Here is a 17,951-nt window from a genome sequence, read left to right on the forward strand (position 1 = left end):
TTCTTTTTTATGGTCGAATAATATTTCATTGTCCCCACATCTTCTTTATCCATTCATTTATTGATGGACACTTAGGTTGCTTCCATAATTTGACTATTGTAAATAATGCTGCAATAAACATGGGGTGCACCAAAAATAATAAAATACTTAGTAATAAACATAAACCAAAGAGAAGAAAGACTTGTCTCTGTAAACTATAGAACAATGATGAAAAAAATTGAAGATGAAACAAACAAATGGTAAGATTCCATGCCTATGGACTAGAAAAACAAATATTGTTAAAATGTCCTTACTACCTAAAGCAACCTACAGATTTAATGCAATCCCTATCAAAATACCAACAGCATTTTTCATCGAACTAGAATGAGCTATCCTAAAATTTGTATGGAACCACAAAAAAAATTGGCTCAGACAGCCAAAGCTGTATTGGAAAAGGGATATTTCTATTAAAACAATAGTTTTAAAATGACGTTGGAGACATATCCAAAAAAACCACAAACCAAAAACAGGTGTAGAAGAAAGCTGCTACACATCTATATGTCTTTTCTCTTTTTGAGCTTGGAGAAACTCTAAGCTCAGAACCAGCAAGTACAAAGTGCAGTGATGGCCCCTGGAGCAACCAAAGAGCAAAGAGCGAAAATATACTAAAAATGCAAATATTAAGCGCCTGGGTGGCTCAGTTGGCTCAGCGTCCAACTCTTGATTTCAGTTAAGGTCATGATCACAAAGTCATGGGATCAAGCCCTGTGTCAGCCTTTGGTCACTCAGGCTTGCTCTTTCTCTCTCTAAATTAAAAAAATATATATATATATATATATGTATGTATGTATATAATATTATTATAGTTATAATACATATAGTTTTAATATGTAATATATAGTTTTATATATTTAATATATAAAAGAAGCCTGAAAATATTTATTTTTATTTAAATTGTAAAAATCATAACACTTTATTCTAGATTTGAACCAAAAGAACTTTCCATCTTTAATACATAGCTTTTATCTTTTTTGCCTTTTTTTTTTTTTTAACAATCTGTATGTATTTGGCAGACACAGCTTCCTGATGCATTTATTAACTTCTTTCATGCTAATAAAATCCAATGATCAATGTTGTTGGTCTTAACTAATAAAATCTCTTTCGTTCCCTAATTTCTAACCTTCTTTAGAAGATAGCATTTGGCCATGGAGTTTGGTCCTGGCCAAAAGAGCACTCAGAAGTTTCCTCATAAATTCTGATAAAGGGGACATATGACCCAGCACAGCCTACTTGTCATTGGTCCTGCTTTGAATGTAGACATGATGTCTGGGGTGATAGCAACAATTTTCATACAAGAGGAGACAAACATGAGTATAATATAGGAATACAACTGTCAGTGAAGGGGAAATGTCAGAAGACTTGGGGTTGCTGGTGACATTGTTTGCCTCTGCGAGGCTAGTTGTACCATACCTCCCTTAAGACTACTGGCAAGGGAGAAAATTTAATCATCATTTGTTTAATGAGTGTTTTTCTGGTTAACTGCTGAGTGTATTACTAGTTAATTACAATGGTTTTTAAGACAAAAATATAACCTGTTCCAGTTCTTCTGTTTTGTTTTGAGAGAGAGAGAGTCCATGCAGAGGAGGGAGAGGGACAGAGGAAGAGGGAGAGAGAGAATCTCAAGCAGACTCTATACCCAGCACAGGGCCCCATAAGAAGCTCTATCTTGTGACCCACAGTGACATCATAACATGGGCCTAAATCAAGAGTCACATGATTAACCAACTGAACATCCCAGGTGGTCCCCCGTTCCTCTGTTTTTAAAGTCTAATTGGACATACATGATGAACATAAATTGTAAAAGTACCTTACAGAAATACACAAAAATATACATCATGAAATAATATGGAATAAACTAGACCTAGCTTATAGACCAAGATGCATTGATAATTTTCATGTCAATTTACTATGAACTTTTTATGATTGGAAATCTTAAAATTAACATTTCTTTAATAACAAGGCTTTGTCGATTCCTGTCAAGCCCATTCAAGTGAAATCATTTGGTAGCATGCCACTAGGTCACTAAAATATTCCCAAATTTAAAAGAATGTCCTTTTTTAAAAATCTACTTAGCCCTAAGAGGAGATTCTATTATATTAAGATCCTGGACCTTCCAAACTTAGAGTCTCTGAGTAAATGGGCACTGTTGTAATTCAAAACACATAATGTTTTGTGACTCAGGAGCTGCTTCTTTGTTTCTGACAAATGCAGGCACGATCAAAAGAGCTGTCAGTTCTCTTAGATGTGTAATTTTATAAGGGGCTAATTTTTTCACACTGCCTAATGAGATTTTGCTAGCAAATAAGTGTCTAAAACATATGGGGATAATATTCATTAAATCCAAGGGAACTATTATCTTTAGAACTGTCAGAATTGAAATTTTAAAGGGACAAGACTGATTTTTTCCCCAAATTAATTGCTTTTGTCTACCGTTCAACACATATGTTAGAGCTAAAGAGAGAATTTGTGCTAACATCTCTAACTGTTTGACAATTCATTAAACACCATCATGTTTAGACTTTTTTTAGAAAACTGAAATCTATCCAGACCACCTGATTTTATGATTGGCAATGTTTTATATTAGGAAAACATAATGCATCCCTGAACTCCTGTCTTTCTTTGGGTCTATATTAGGCTTACAAGTATTATTTTTAGAGTTTAATGCATTTTTATGTATGCACTATCTCCCCAGATTGATTGTAGACCCCCATAAGAGAGATTATATGTCAATTTTAAAGGAAGACCATGTAATTGCTCTACTATACCCAGAAAAAGAATTCAATGTATATATCTGTGGTTGATGCTGATAATTATGATCATTAATGATAATTAGGACAAGAATAATTTGCCTGTGTTCAAAGAGTATTTATGAATTGCACATATCTACCTTTTGGTTGGCAATTTGCTTCAATCAATATATTCTATGTCATCTCAGAATAGAAAAGTCAGGTAGAAATCAGCTTGCACCTAAGTGCGCAAGTAAGTAACACTTGCATACCCTCACAGAAGCAGGCCTAAATGAGAAGTAGCCTGGTTGGGAAGAGTATTGGTCTTGACGTCTTAGCAATTATCATAAGAGAGTCTGGCTAGCAGAAAGACATCATCAAGAAGGACCAACTTCCTTAAGTGCAAAGAAAGTCTACAATAACTCTTTTTTCCCAAAGACCAGGATGCGGACAGCATGCAGTCAGGTATGCAAGCCTTTTTGGCCCTGAATCACAAGGCATAATTCATAGCCTTCAACACACTGACAATGAAGATCTTGTCAGGTCCTTTGAGACACCCAACCCAGGGCCCTTTCTCAAGTTATTTTTATAATTCTGTGTCCCCATCCAACTGTTCCTAAAGGTATAGTTTTCCCTGCTCTCCCAAAGTGGAGCTTCCCTATGGAAACTGTTGTAAGCCAAAATACTGTGAAGTGAAGAAGCAATTACCATTAATTTATGCGGAAACATTTTTGAGCATTTTAAAACTTTTCCATACCCACAAAAAGTAACCTCAGTTATGCCTTTTCTAATACCTTAGGTCACATTTTGCTAGATGGTGCGCGCACGCACGTGCGTGCGCACACACACACACACACACACACACACAAATGGAAATAAAGCACAGATGCTTACAGACACAGTTTGAAACTATGAGGCTTGAATGAAATGCTAAGTGTAGCTCTGAGGAAGGGGCTTGTTTGGACCACTCTCTCTGCTTGGGGTGAACTGAATGCCTATTTTTGCTTTTCACTTAAAAAACAAAACAAACCCAGAAATCTTTTTTGCATTTCTTTCTGTTAGTAAAAAAGGATGCTAATGTAGGCCTCTCATGAAAGTAAAGCGGACTAATGTGAACTTTCGAAAAGCAAGAGATACCTATATAGCAATTCGGGTATGTGCAGCGGGCTTACCTGTAACCAAAGGGGAACCATAAGTAATACTAGACACTTTATTTAGGGACATAAGATATCTCACCCTTGGACTCTTCATTCCCAGCATTCCTATCATCTTATGTAAATAAGACTTTCCAGTCTTCACTGGGTTTAGTGTGAGATAAATCCCAAGTGTCCCTTGGATGTAACTCAGCAGGTCTAAAATTTAGGTTAATCTGTCAGGGTTGGATGTGTGTTTGCATCTCCTGGTTCCTCTGTTTACTAAGTGTTCTTAGACAGATGATTTCACCTTTTGAGTCAGGATCCTCATTGGTTAAAGAGAGTTAAAACGACAATATAATTAAATGAGATAGTGTGCACAGCCTTAGGACAGTAGCTTACATTCTTTTGTCTCTCAGGGCATGGAGGAAGAGAAGTTAGTTGTTTTCCCACATTTACTGAGAATATTGAAAGATGGGATCAAAGTTATAGGTCAGATTTGGTCTTAAAATCAACACAATATCAAAAGTTGTAGAGTTGGGGCACCTGGGTGGCTCAGTCAGTTGAGTGTCTTACTCTTGATTTTGGCTGAAATCATGATCCCAGGATCACGAGATGGAGCCCTGATTTTGGCTCCTTGCTGTGCATGGAGCTTGCTTGGGATTCTCTCTTTCCCTCTCTATACCTCCCCTGCTTTTGCCCCAGCTCTCTCGCACTCAAAAACAAACAAACAAACAAAAAAAGTGGTAGAGTTAAAATCAAATAAAATTTCAGAGAAAGCACAATCATATAGTCACAATTATTTTCTTCTCTATCACACTGGTCATGAGTCTACCCCTTGGTTAATGTTTTGTCTTGGCTATAACCTCTACAATCAAAAATGCAAAGGCTTTTTTGTGATTATCCATTTATTTACAAGGATAGATTGCTATTCCTTTACCTATACTAAACTGAATATGCAAAACCTTATATTTTGTAGCATGCAAGCCTTCTTAAAAATTTCGAAAGTAAGATCTTTCAAGACTTAAAATGCATTCTCTCACTAGGACTGTTTTCTGCTTTAATTATAAATGTGGCTGTAAAATAAAAATATTGTAATCAAGTATTTATGGTTACCTATTATATTCTATTCAGAATATGAAAGTTTGACTTTTCTGGTTTGAGCATGGGCAAGTACATCTGAGTATGTGATTGTGTCTTGCACCTGTAAGCAATGAGTGGGGAAATTCACTTAACCTATGCCATGTAAAATCAATGGCTACTTCCTAATGAACTCAGAACTGAGTAATCAGCCTCAACACTGGGTAAGCTACAATTTATTTGTTTTCTTTCATGGAAGGTGAGAAATTCAGTCTTATTTCAATGTTTTTTTTTGTGTGTGTGTGTGTGTGACAGATAAACATGAATTTGGTTTACAGCTTCATGTTTGTATCTATTAACACCGTTCAAATATATTTAGAAGGAAATAAAGCCAACATTGATGGCATTGTTGGCCAAACTGATGTCAAGAAAATCTGATAAGAATATTTCAAAAATTGAGGACATAATAGAGAATAGTGAATTTTAAAAATCTCCTGGAAACATTAAGCGGTAAAAGAAACAGCACAGTAGCTAGGAGCAAGGGCACAGAGGGGGAAATATCACTTTAATCCCTTGCTAATTCTCACAGATCTGAGTTCTCTGTGGAAACTGAGATATGAAGCTCACTAGCCTTAGGCATATAAAAAGCATCAAAAGTGAAAAAGATCACACCAAGTTTCGGCAAGGCTTGATCTTTATGCTAAAAAAAAAAGTGTTTGGGGAAAGCCTAATCTTTTGCTAGCTCAGTATAAGATGAGAGATTTCCAGACAAATCCCAAATGTTAAGAAAATACTTTCAAAAACAAAAATAGTATCTTTGAAAACATGAAACTAAATGTAACAAAATAAAATTATTCAGGATATCAAGGAATACATGAAACTACACTACTAAAATAATTATTTTTAACATAAGCATATAATAATTACTGGAAAAATCAAACTTCACAACTATATTTAAAGATTTAGGTGATGAAAAATACCCTGCTGAATAAAATATAATCATGTAAAATATTTTATCAGTTAGAGTTTTATTTAAAAGGGCTTTTATGAAGTTGAATTGTTCAAATCAAGATATTTAATAGAGATTTAAATCAAGTAATGAAATAACTTTTGAACACTGAAAAATATATGATACTTAAGTAAGATGAAAATTACCTTTAATGGTAGCTAACTTATAGTTCTTAATCATAATTGACTGTTTATTGTATTCATTTCATTCACAGTATTAAAATTCTAAGTTGGGATGGATACAGAAAATAAAGATACCAAATGACAAAATCTTTATGACAGCTAATTCATCAGTGACTGTCTTTGATCTGAAGGATGACAGCAAGATAACAAGATGCATCATGGAGAAAGGTCCACCATGAGTTTTTGTTTTCATTTTTGTTTGAAATTTTTACTCCTATCATGTTAAAGAATGAATAGTAGCAGTCTTTGATACTCACAACTGCCCATGGCTTTAAAATTAAGTGCCACCTTAGATTTTCATGGCAGTAATTCTCAAATTGAATGCATCTAGGAATTACCTGTCTTCCTGATAAAAGTTAAATGCTCACTTCATACCCTGGACATATTGATTCAGTGGGCCAGCTGGAGGCCTGGAAACTATAATTTGAACAAGTTCTCCAGGAGATTGGGTTACAGTTGCATATTGGCTCTCAGTTTGTGAAACAGTATTCTAGAGGCTCAAGTAAAAACCCAATTACCTTATTTTCACTCCCTAGTAATAGAGAATCCTCATACCCTTTTGCAATATGGAGAAAAGACCACTATTACTTTGGAAATTTCAGGGAAGTCATGGCACGGAGGCTAGATGTCCACCAAAATTGATTCTCCTCTGTGTCCATATAAACCATAGCTGTGACATGATTGTCCAGTCTTCCACATTTGCAGACAGATGAATCACATGATAAGCTCTAACCTGTAGAACATGAATGGAAGTGATATGTCTTCTTTGTGCTCAGTGAATTTAAAAATAGTGTTATACTTCTTCTATACTCCTGCCCTTCTTCTTGAGGCTAAAATGGTGATGATCAGAGAGAACTTAAAAGTCAGGCTTTAAAGTTGGAAGAGCTACCATCAGCCTATTCCCAAATTGACTGCCCATTGTTGTAGAGCACCATCCCCAGACTGTTGAGCAAGAGAGAAATTCTTTGTTTTAAAACCTCTAAAAAGTTTTTGGATTGCTTATTAGTTATACTATCATACAAAATATAAAGGAAAATGTGATTATAATTTCATGATAATTAATATTATTGAGTTCAATAATAATATAGGCCGAGTACTAAGTTATTGCTTTAAACATCATTTCATTTCATCATCTGAACAAGCTCATGATATGACATTTATTTTCCTCATTTTACCAGTAAGGCCACTAAAGGCAGAAATAAGATTCCTACCTGGCTTCTGGTTACTCAGATAGGATTCTAATCCAGATATGTCTATTGAGACTTGTACTCTAACCACTATAAGTTCAGGGAAAAAATTTAATAACTGCATCCAATTCCATGGAAAATTTAGTGATTTGCTGTGTCTATAGACACTTATTTAAACTGATCATCTGAGGGGTGCCTGGGTGGCTCAGTCGAATCAGAGGCATCTGACTCTTGATTTCAGCTTGGGTCATGATCTCATGGCTCATGAGATCTGGCCCTGCATTGTGCTCTGTGCTGACCACTGTTTGGGATTCTCTCTCTCCATCACTGTCTGCCCTTCCCCCACATTCTCTCTCTCTCTCTCTCTCTCTCAAAATAAATAAACATTTAAAGGGAAAAAATAAACTGATAATCTGAAAAAAGACTGTCTCTTTCACTGACAGGGAGATTAATATTTCATTGGCAAAGAGACTTTAAGAGCAAACATCCTGAAGGAGGGATCTGAAATAGTTATCCCCAAGAGTACTCACTTCCTCAGAACATATACTAAAAATGGAATGATACAGAGAAGATTAGCATGGCTCAAGAGGATTGATCAACAGTGCATTAAATTGGGGATGGGGTGGGCATGAGGCTTCCTAGAACCACACAAAATGGATCCTCCAGGCCTTGCAAGAAGATTAAGCTACAGCTAAGAAAATTAGTCTGTCTTATTCAGCAAGAGGAAATAAACTGGATCTGATCTCTGGGTAAAATAAAAAACCTAAAAAAATATATTTATTTCCTCTGTTTTTTTTTTTAATTTATATTATTCTTATGATTCCATTTGTACTTGGCTGTATTTTGTTTTTAGGAATAAATGTTGAAATAATGATAAGGAAATAATTATCCACTTTTGGTCAGGCAAGGCTATAAAACATGAGAAATCCAAGCCCATTGTTCCCAGCAAAGTCCTACAGGGAAGACCCTGAAAAGCTGTTGGAGTTGGAAGACCCTTACGTTACAAACCACAAGAATTCAGGGTAGCAAAATCTGCTATTTATTCTTCATAGGATCAAATTTCTTAAAATCCTTTATGAACTTGAAATTCTGGTGTCCTGGGTATACACTGAAAAATTCCCTTCACTCTTTTTTTCAGGCAATATAGACAACAAATCAGACCCCCCCCCAAAAAAAAAAGGTGTTATGTTTTGACAAGACAATAAGTCAATGTCCCTTCAAATAGAATCATTCGAAATAATTGTTCACCATGGTTTTAGAAAAGCAGTTGAATAGTCTGGAGGAAAGTGGAAGAGGAAATGCTGAGGCCGTGTTTCAGAGCTTATCATCTAGCACAGAGAAAGTTATTTCAGAGGAATCTTGCCTCAGAAGGCATTTTCTGGGGGCACCTGGGTGGCTCAGTCTGTTAAGCCTCTGACTTCAGCTCAGGTCATGATCTCACAGTTTGTGGGTTCGAGCCCCACATCAGGCTCTGTGCTGACAGCTAGCTCAGAGCCTGGAGCCTGTTTCAGATTCTGTGTCTCCCTCTCTCTCTGACCCTTCCCTGCTCACTCTCTCTCTCTCTCTCAGAAATAAATAAAACACTTAAAAAAAAAAAAAAGAAAGCATTTTCTGGTGCATTTGGGAAATAGGTGAGGCTTTTTTTGACTATCACAGTCTGAAGGGAATAGCTGAAATTGGTTGAAGGAGTCATGAATAGTAATTTGCAATTAATGGGATCGATTGTCACCCAATGAGCACTTACTCTAGTCCCATGTCTTTACCGGTAAAAAAAAAAAAATGCATTTTTGATGTTCTGAAGTTACTTTTGCATGATTTTAAAAGGCACTAAATTCTTTTCATATAACTGATGAGTTAGAAGAAAATCTTAACACTCTTTTAATTAGAACATTACCAAAAGTAGTTTAACAATACAAAAAATTGCATACCAATGGTGGTGTTTGATTTACCATTTAAACATATCTATAATTTTTTACCATTGTATTCATGGTGACATATACATTTATGTTTATGAGGTAATTATATACACATGAGTGTGTACGAGTATGGGTATTTGGTAAGCCTGATTTCAACACATCAAATAAAGGGAAAATGTTGACAATATTCAGTTGAATATTTAATGTTGGGTTTTATTGCTTGGCCCACAAGTCCACAGTTACCAATTACTTACTCTGCTGATACATTTTTCTCTGCTGACACTTTTTTCTTTTCCTAATTAAACTATGGGTTGGCTAAGATTAAGTGTACATTTTACAAAGAAGCACACCATTGTATTTGACAAAATTATACTTCTCGTATTTAAAGTAATGTCTGGAACTATAATACTGCCCCTGGCATGCTTATAAATATTCTAATCAAAATGATAAAACACTCATTTCTTAAAGAATAGCAAAATGATAACAAAAACATCAAAAGTTAAAAAACATTAGAGAAAAAATAAATTTATCAGCAGCAGCAGGTCATTAGTTCAAGAAAGGAGAGAAATCTAAATCAAATTACTTTCTTCTATTGAATTAAGCAGTGAACCTGATTGAAGAAAAATCAATGAGATAGTGAAAGTTAAAAAAAAATCCATTTATGTAATGAACAGTGGATAAGCATCTTTTTCTTTAGAAGTGAATGAAAGCAGCCTGCATAAAAATAAAGTCCTACTGCTTAGAGATGTATGGTTTATCACTAATTAAAAAGTCATAGAGGAAATGTGATTTTCAGAATTACTAACGTGGCAGCCAGGGAAATGTGCTGCTCAGATCTGCTGCAGGGGGCACCGTTCCCCGACAGGCTCCGAGGGATGCATCTAGTCTGGATTTACCGTTGTGTTCACGCGGAGGCTGTGTCTCCAGTGGCTGGCCCATCGCCAAGTACGGCGTGGGTAGCAACCCAAATCCATTCCAACAGGGCCCTGGGCTTTTCCAATGGGTGACCTTATCTCGAGGATCTCTCTCCTGCCTTTTCAAATTTCTCTTACAGCTGTTCTCTAGTCCAAGGTTCTTCCCCTCCCATCACAGGTGTCAAAGCTCTCTGCAGCACTCTGAAGATACTCCTTGCCTTCTTTTGTTTCTCACCTTTTGTTCCTCACAGGCATTTCCCCCAATACATATTTGGATGTCTCATCTTACTTTGGTATTCACCTCTTGGAGAGCTGGAACTTGGAGAACTGTCACACCAACAATAAGCATAAAGAAACTGACACGTTTTATAACCTTTATGTACTAAGGTTTGCGTGAAAAATTTCCTCTCTCCAATCTCACTGCCGATGAAACAGACAGGGCTACAGGTATGGTTAGTCAGTAAGGTGGGTTCAACATCTCATTTTAAAAACTGAATGAAGTGTTTTAGCAATTGCTTCTCTATTCATCAATCGCACCTAGTCACTGAGCATTTTAAAGACTTTACAAACTGAAGATCACTATCAGTGATATTCATATAATTAATGTAATCCATCCAGTGATAAATTTCATAAACTGTGAAAAGACAATAAAGAAAAGAACAATTGATCCTAAAATTATCTTAAAAGTATTTAGCTTGCTAATTTATTCTGTTGCAGAATTGTTTTAGTTAATCAAATAAAAATTGAATACCAATGTTAAAATATTATGAAATGATGTGACATATTTTAATATGTATGTGAAAAGATAAATGAGGTCCTTCTTATGCAATAAAATAAAAAGAGTATTAGTAAGTTTAGAAACAATCATATACGATTTTAAAACTCCTTGCTTGCCAAGAACTTTCAGTTTCTATCTTTGCAGCAGTTAAATAAGGATAAGATCAGGCATACAAAAATGGAACTATACTGCTCTCATTTGTGTTCTATTTAAAAAATATAATGTTTAAATTCAAAAATCTGTATGAACATGCAATACTAGATTGGATGATTAACCCATTTGAAATGAAGGTGAAACATGTTAGCCAATAATTCAGGAAGAATTAATTAAAAATGATTTTGAAAGCCAAAGCGAGATTTAATATATCTAATTATGATAAGTTTTAAACACAATTAAAACTTACATAACTCACTCCTTGAAAAGAACTAAATTTATTATTAGAGCATTTCCATCTACATATTTCAATTAAACCAGGCATCTGCATGCAGTATATAGATATCAGAATGCAACCAAACCAATCACAAATGTTTAAGAAAGAAATTTAAAACTTGTTTTTTTTAACAGTGGAAGAACCAAATTCTACTTATTTAGCAGAGATGCATGAAATGCATTGATCTAAAGTGATTTAAGCCATGTTTTATATTCACTTACTATTATTTGAGAAAATCATACATTAAAATTGTTTGTTAGAGGCATTTTCATTCTGATTCAGTCCTACACTGACATAGTCCCTGGGGGTCTATTCTATATCTCTAAAGCTTTTTGCAGTATTCTTTTTTTTTAAATGTTCTATTTTTCTTCTAGTTCTCTAAGATCTTTTTAAATAATGGAAACTAAATGTTTGTCTCAACAGAGGGTGTGCTTTGGGGACAAAACTGCCTCTTCCTTTGAGTAAGAGATCCCCCTTTACTTTAGCTGGTCACATGATCACATTACCAGTCCACAGGGTCATGTGGCTAATTAGGTCTCAGTCAATGGCATGAACAGGAGAGAGTGTCTGCAGATCTGAATCATCTTCTTAATAACAGAGCCCCGTATCCTGGATGTCCCTTCCCCAGTCGCTTGTGGCTGTGAAATCGTGATGCTGCTGGCACCTTGAAAGCCACATTTGGCATTAGTGAAACCATCCATTCTGCCCTGGCTGTGTCCTTCAAGATGTCCTTCTAGACTGTATCACAGGTAGACTATATCATACGTAAGCCACCAAATTGGAACCTGTTAGCCAATTTCTTAATAATGCATATTTTAAGATATGGTTTGCTTTCTGTGACACTTGTTACCACTCCATTCTATGTCATTACACAGAATTATTTTGACATTGACTTATGTTTAAAGGCAACTTATTTGTGAGAATGCTTTTTCCTCATTGTCTCACCTTCACAGACTGTCATTTGTCTTGGCATATCATTCCTATACCCACTAGTGTCATTTCCTTATATCTCTCATCAAGTACATAAACAAAGAAAACCAAAACCCAGCCTATTTTTACTCATCCTAATTGCAATTTTCTTCAGGATTTTCCACTATTTATATAGATAGTCTTTTATATATTTTTTTTTACTTTTCTTAAACCAATATTTATTTGTTATAGGTGGGTCTTGGCATCAAGATGTTTTATTATGTCTTCTTGTTTAATCATGTCCAAGTAACTGACATTGAAATGCAATATTTTGTTATCAATTACTCTTATTTGCCTTTATATTGCAGTGAGAAAATATATGTAACTTGGAGGAAATTTTGTGTTTACTTAGATTATGCTATCCACAAATTTTATCTCAGGATAGTAAGTGGGTATGTCTTATAAAACTATTATTCTGTAACAATATATGCTATGAAAAGTAACTTGGTGTCATGGCTCTGTCATGTCTCTCCTGGCCCAGATGGCTTATGGAAGACTACCTTACAAATATGTGTATTATTTCTCCTGAAAGGAAATATGGCCAATATAGTTCACCTACTCCAGCAGATTGGTGCCTGATGGGTTGAGACTCATCACCGGGCCTTATCTAGGTCTTTAGATTATTCAGCTCTGAAGTATCTACAAAAATAAGAAATGTTTCTAGGAATGTACCTCATGGAAGAAGCTAGATTTCACTTAAGGTGAAGTGGTGGAAGCAGTATGGAATGCCAGTGTGGGTGAGTGGGTGATGTTCGGGAATTTGTTCTAGAAGAACAGAGGTACCGCAAGAGCACAGGAACATAGCCCCTGGGGTAGGATAGATACATTTAGAATGGGGTTTGGAGTCTCATAAGCAGTTATAAAGATCAAAAACTGGAAAACAAAGGAATGAAAAAAATTCAGTTCATGAATAAGAACACAGGAAAGATTCCCATGTATCTATTAACATAATTGTGTTATAGGTCTTTCACAGATTGGAGTAAGTATTAGAGGGAGAATGTGAAGAAAAATAATTCATGATTCTCATTAATCTTGTAGTATAGTGATTAGAAATATGAACTGGATTGACATTGAGATGGTGAATAGCTACTACTTTCTGAAAGATTATTGTATAATATGCAATAGACAAGGCAGTTTCTATACATTTTCTCATTGTCAATATTCATTGACTTACACACTTTAGATTATACATTTTATTGTGTAAATTAGACTTCAATATCCCTGATTACAAACACAAAGAAACACCCTCCATGTATACTAATTTAAATGAAACTCTATTACCAGAATCAACTAGAGTATATTTAGTTTTCAATTTGATTAATTCTTATGCTGGGAAAAACACATGAGCGCATTTATTTGGGGAAGGAATTACAATATTCACGAGCTTTGATCTGATTGCAAATGATGGTGAAAACAAGAAATTATGTTGCACAGTTTGGAAGAAGGACAAATACTAAAAGGGTATGATATAAGTGAGTATGTATACTTTTCAATTTGCCTGAAGCTGTCCCTGAACAGACCATTCTGAATCAAGAACACTAATTTTGATTCTATTCCCTCTAGACTTTATTTGCATACATTTATCTTACACTGCATTTAAGAAAATCAGACTAATTGCTATAAACAAATATACATGAGAAGCAATATTTGGACAGTGATGATCATCTTAAAATGTGACTGCATAAAGTGATTGGAATTTCATTAAAATTAAAAATTAAAGTACCTGAGGAAGAAAACTTATATATGAATAAACTTGATTCTTTAATATTACATTAACTGAGCATGTTATTATTATAGTAGGAAAGGAATACAGTCTGTTACATGCACATTCAGACTGTTTAATATTCTCTTAATGGAGTAAAAGAAAGGGAAAGTGCTTGGTGCATAGATGGTTTGAAAGTGTTTATTTTAGTACTTTGTCTTGGTATTAAAGAATTATCATTAAAAATCATTATCACAATCTGAAAGGTAGTATTACAAAAGTAATTTCTCTCAACATATTAGATGAAATGTAAACAGTGATATTTTAGCAAATTTTAGGAAAGTACATTAAAATAGATGATGAAATAATCAAATAAACATTTAGTGAATTTATTTTATGCTTCAAGCACTTACCCTACTAGACATTTCACCTCTTCTACTTTTCAGGGGGAAAAATAAGTAGACAAAGTACTTAAACATTTCCAACAAATGACTCTAGTCATTATATATACAAATATACATTAGTTTTAAGAGCGATCTTTTTTTAATTTTTTAAATGTTTTTTAAAAATTTATTTCTGAGAGAGAGAGGGCGAGATAGCGTGAGCAGGGGAGGGTCAGAGAGAGAGGGAGACACAGAATTCGAAGCAGGCTCCAGGCTCTGAGCTGGCTGTCAGTACAGAGCCCGAGGTGAGGCTCGAACCCACAAACCGTGAAATCATGACCTGAACCGAAGTCAGTCACTCAACCGACTGAGCCACCCAGGCGCTCCAAGAGCTTTCAAAGTAAATAAAAACAGGGAATTTTCAGTACAAGGAAAATAGTGCCTTAAATAGACATATCTGGACCAGCATCCTATCTGAGTAGCCGGAAGCCAGGTATGAGTCTTCTTTCTGCCTTTAGTAGTCTTACTGGTAGAATGAGGAAAATAAATGTCATATCATGAGCTTGTTTAGATGATGAAATGAAATGATGTTTAATGGTACTTGGCCTTTATTATGAGTTCAATGATATTAATTATCATGAAAATATTATAATGATACCACTCCCTTTATATTTTGTGTGATAGTGTAACTAATAAGTGACCCAAAAACTTTTTAGTGGTTTTAAAACATAGAATTTCTCTCTTGCTCAACATTCTGGGGATGGTGCTCTACAACGATGGGCAGTCATTTTGGGCATAGGCTGATGGTAGCTCTTCCACCTTTAAAGTGGAGATACCCTTATCTTGTCAGTGGAGAAGGCTTGGATTCCAACCTGCACAACAGGCATACTTTTGTTTACTGTTCTTTATCTGATAAACTCCCATAACCAACTCTCTCTACCCCCAACATCTTCTTTGTCTCTGGCTGGAGATGGTATTTAAGGTGACAGTGTGGGCCATTTCAGGGAGTTATCCAGTTTTCCTGGGTATCTCCTATGCATAGAAGTATAAATGTTATTAAACTTCTGTTTGTTTTCTTCTGTATTTTATTACAAGAGGATGTCAGCCAAAAAGCTGGAAGAGTAAAGAGAAAATTATTTGCCAGCCCATGCAAAGGTATTTTGTTAGAGAATTATTATAATAGTTGGAGAATCTATTTTTAATTTAGTGGCATTCTGTTCAGAGCAACCCTTCCTTGTCCAGAATTTTAAATTATATTCCACTAATTAATTCTAGTCATATAATTTATCACAGCTTTAGTTATATTCATTAGAGAAACTGTATCAAATGTTTACTAGCATATTGAAGTGGATACACTGATGACTAAGACAAAAAATTAGCCTGTCTTCATGAAGCTACTATTTACAGAGTATTTTTATTTGTATTTTTTTTCTGTTTCTTCATTTAATATCAATCTTCTTTTCTACATTGTAAACCTATGAAAATATACATCACATCCATTTTGTTAACTATTTACATTTGGCATATAACACAATACTTGGCATATAGTAATTATTCATTAAGCATTATTAAATAAATGGAAGAACAAATAAAATAATGTATACTTCAAAAGTTTAACAGTATTGCTAAAGTAAATAGTAATGGCCTAAAAGCTCAGAAACAAACCATTCTATTATGTTTTTTTATTCAGTTTTTCTTCAACTGCTCAGAGACAAAACATAAAAGCATAATACATGGCATCTACACTAAGCAAAGATAGAAGTTAGTGGATAGAGACAGACTTATAAGCAAATGTTTGCTCCAACACATTATAAATCTCTGAAGAAAATAATTCAAGGTGATGGCTGACTTAATCCTTAATAAATGAACACCAGGCTCAAGAAGATTTCTTTCCTCATCTTTCCTCCTTTTCTTTCTTTCTCTTTCTTTTCTCTCTCTCTTTCTTTCTTCTTTCTTTCTTTCTTTCTTTCTTTCTTTCTTTCTTTCTTTCTTTCTTTCCATAAAAAACCCAAGAATGATCTAGAAGCAATTCCTAAAATACTTCTTTTCCCCTCTGTTGTAATTTGGGATGATGCCAGTTTTATTTCCCACTATGATTGGCATATAGTACTAGGTATTCAATAAGTTGGTGAATTTTTAATGAATGTCAGTATGAGAAATGCTCCAAAGTATAAACAGCACACTGTTCACCAGATCAATTGGTATTCATTTTAGTCATATGTTCTTTGGACCACTCTGTGTAGAATGTCTGTGGTGATATATTTAGCTGCTATTTATTGGGTGTAGGGGACAGCAGGGAGGACCATAAATATTAAAAGTCACCTATTCTAAAACCCCAAGTACATATTCCTGCCTGAATGGCAGCAGTAGTAGAATGGTGGGGAAAATAGGAGGGAGGACAGAATATTGGAAAGTGTGACAGTCTCAAAGCGCTAATATTATTTGGCCAAATGGGTTATAATATACGTCTTTATGTGTAGTCATTATTTAACACTTATACAAAAGAGGAATTGTAATAATATATTATAAAGTCAAGAATCAGGAACATGTTACTGTTTGTTTTCCCAATGAAAACTGTTCTACAAGAGAGAAGTAATAAGACATATATCACTATAAACATGAAAAATTTTATTTGAGCCAGTATTTACATGTTCAATAACCTTGGGGAGTTATACAATTCCTTTGAGGCTCAGTTTCTGCCTACTCTCCATCTTTATGGCATTCTTTCCGTTATATGAATTTCAATTATAAAAGTATTAGAAGCAAGGTAACAAATGGAGGTATTCCAAAATGTAGTAATCCATAAAACCCAAAGAATTAAGAATACTGCATGTTCAATGTTAGTGCCCAATATAAAGTAACTTCACTAGTTAAAAAAAAAAAAAGAACAACAACAAAACAAAATGCGTATATGTCCAAATAAAGATAATTTTATCGGAAACATTTTCAAGAAGAACTAAAACCATATAGGTGACAATATTGCACTTCATCTGAGCCCAGAGAACAGTGATGGATAAAAGATCCCATACTCTTTTGTGTTCCAGAAAAGGCTTCCCACAAAGAACCTTTGTTTCATATCATAAGTTATACTCCGTCCACCCTTTCTCATGATTCCCATGAAACTGACAGATAATTCCCTCTTTTTTTTTTTTTTTTTTTTTTACCTGGGACAATGTCAAATACAAACCTTTCCTATTTTGCCTGAACCTCCTGCAATGTCAGATACAGATCTTTCACTCCCAAATTTTGTTTCAAGAATGATTCGCTGACATTAGAACTGTTTGTCCCCTAGCAGCTAGCTAGACACAGGAATAAACTTTTCCTGTTCAGCTGACTGAGACATCTCCTGATTGCGAAAGCAATCCCACCTTTAACTTGCTTCTCCTCCCTCGTGAAAATGTAAGGTAAAACCACATGCCTCAGATATTGACTTTCATAACTCCCTATTGCAATAGCCTAAATAAAATCATTTTTCTTACCTATTTGGTTTTAGCCAAAAAGAC

This window comes from Hyaena hyaena, unplaced genomic scaffold (assembly GCF_003009895.1).
Source record: "Hyaena hyaena isolate Hyena2069 unplaced genomic scaffold, ASM300989v1 scaffold_1085, whole genome shotgun sequence".
NCBI classification, from domain to species: domain Eukaryota; kingdom Metazoa; phylum Chordata; class Mammalia; order Carnivora; family Hyaenidae; genus Hyaena; species Hyaena hyaena.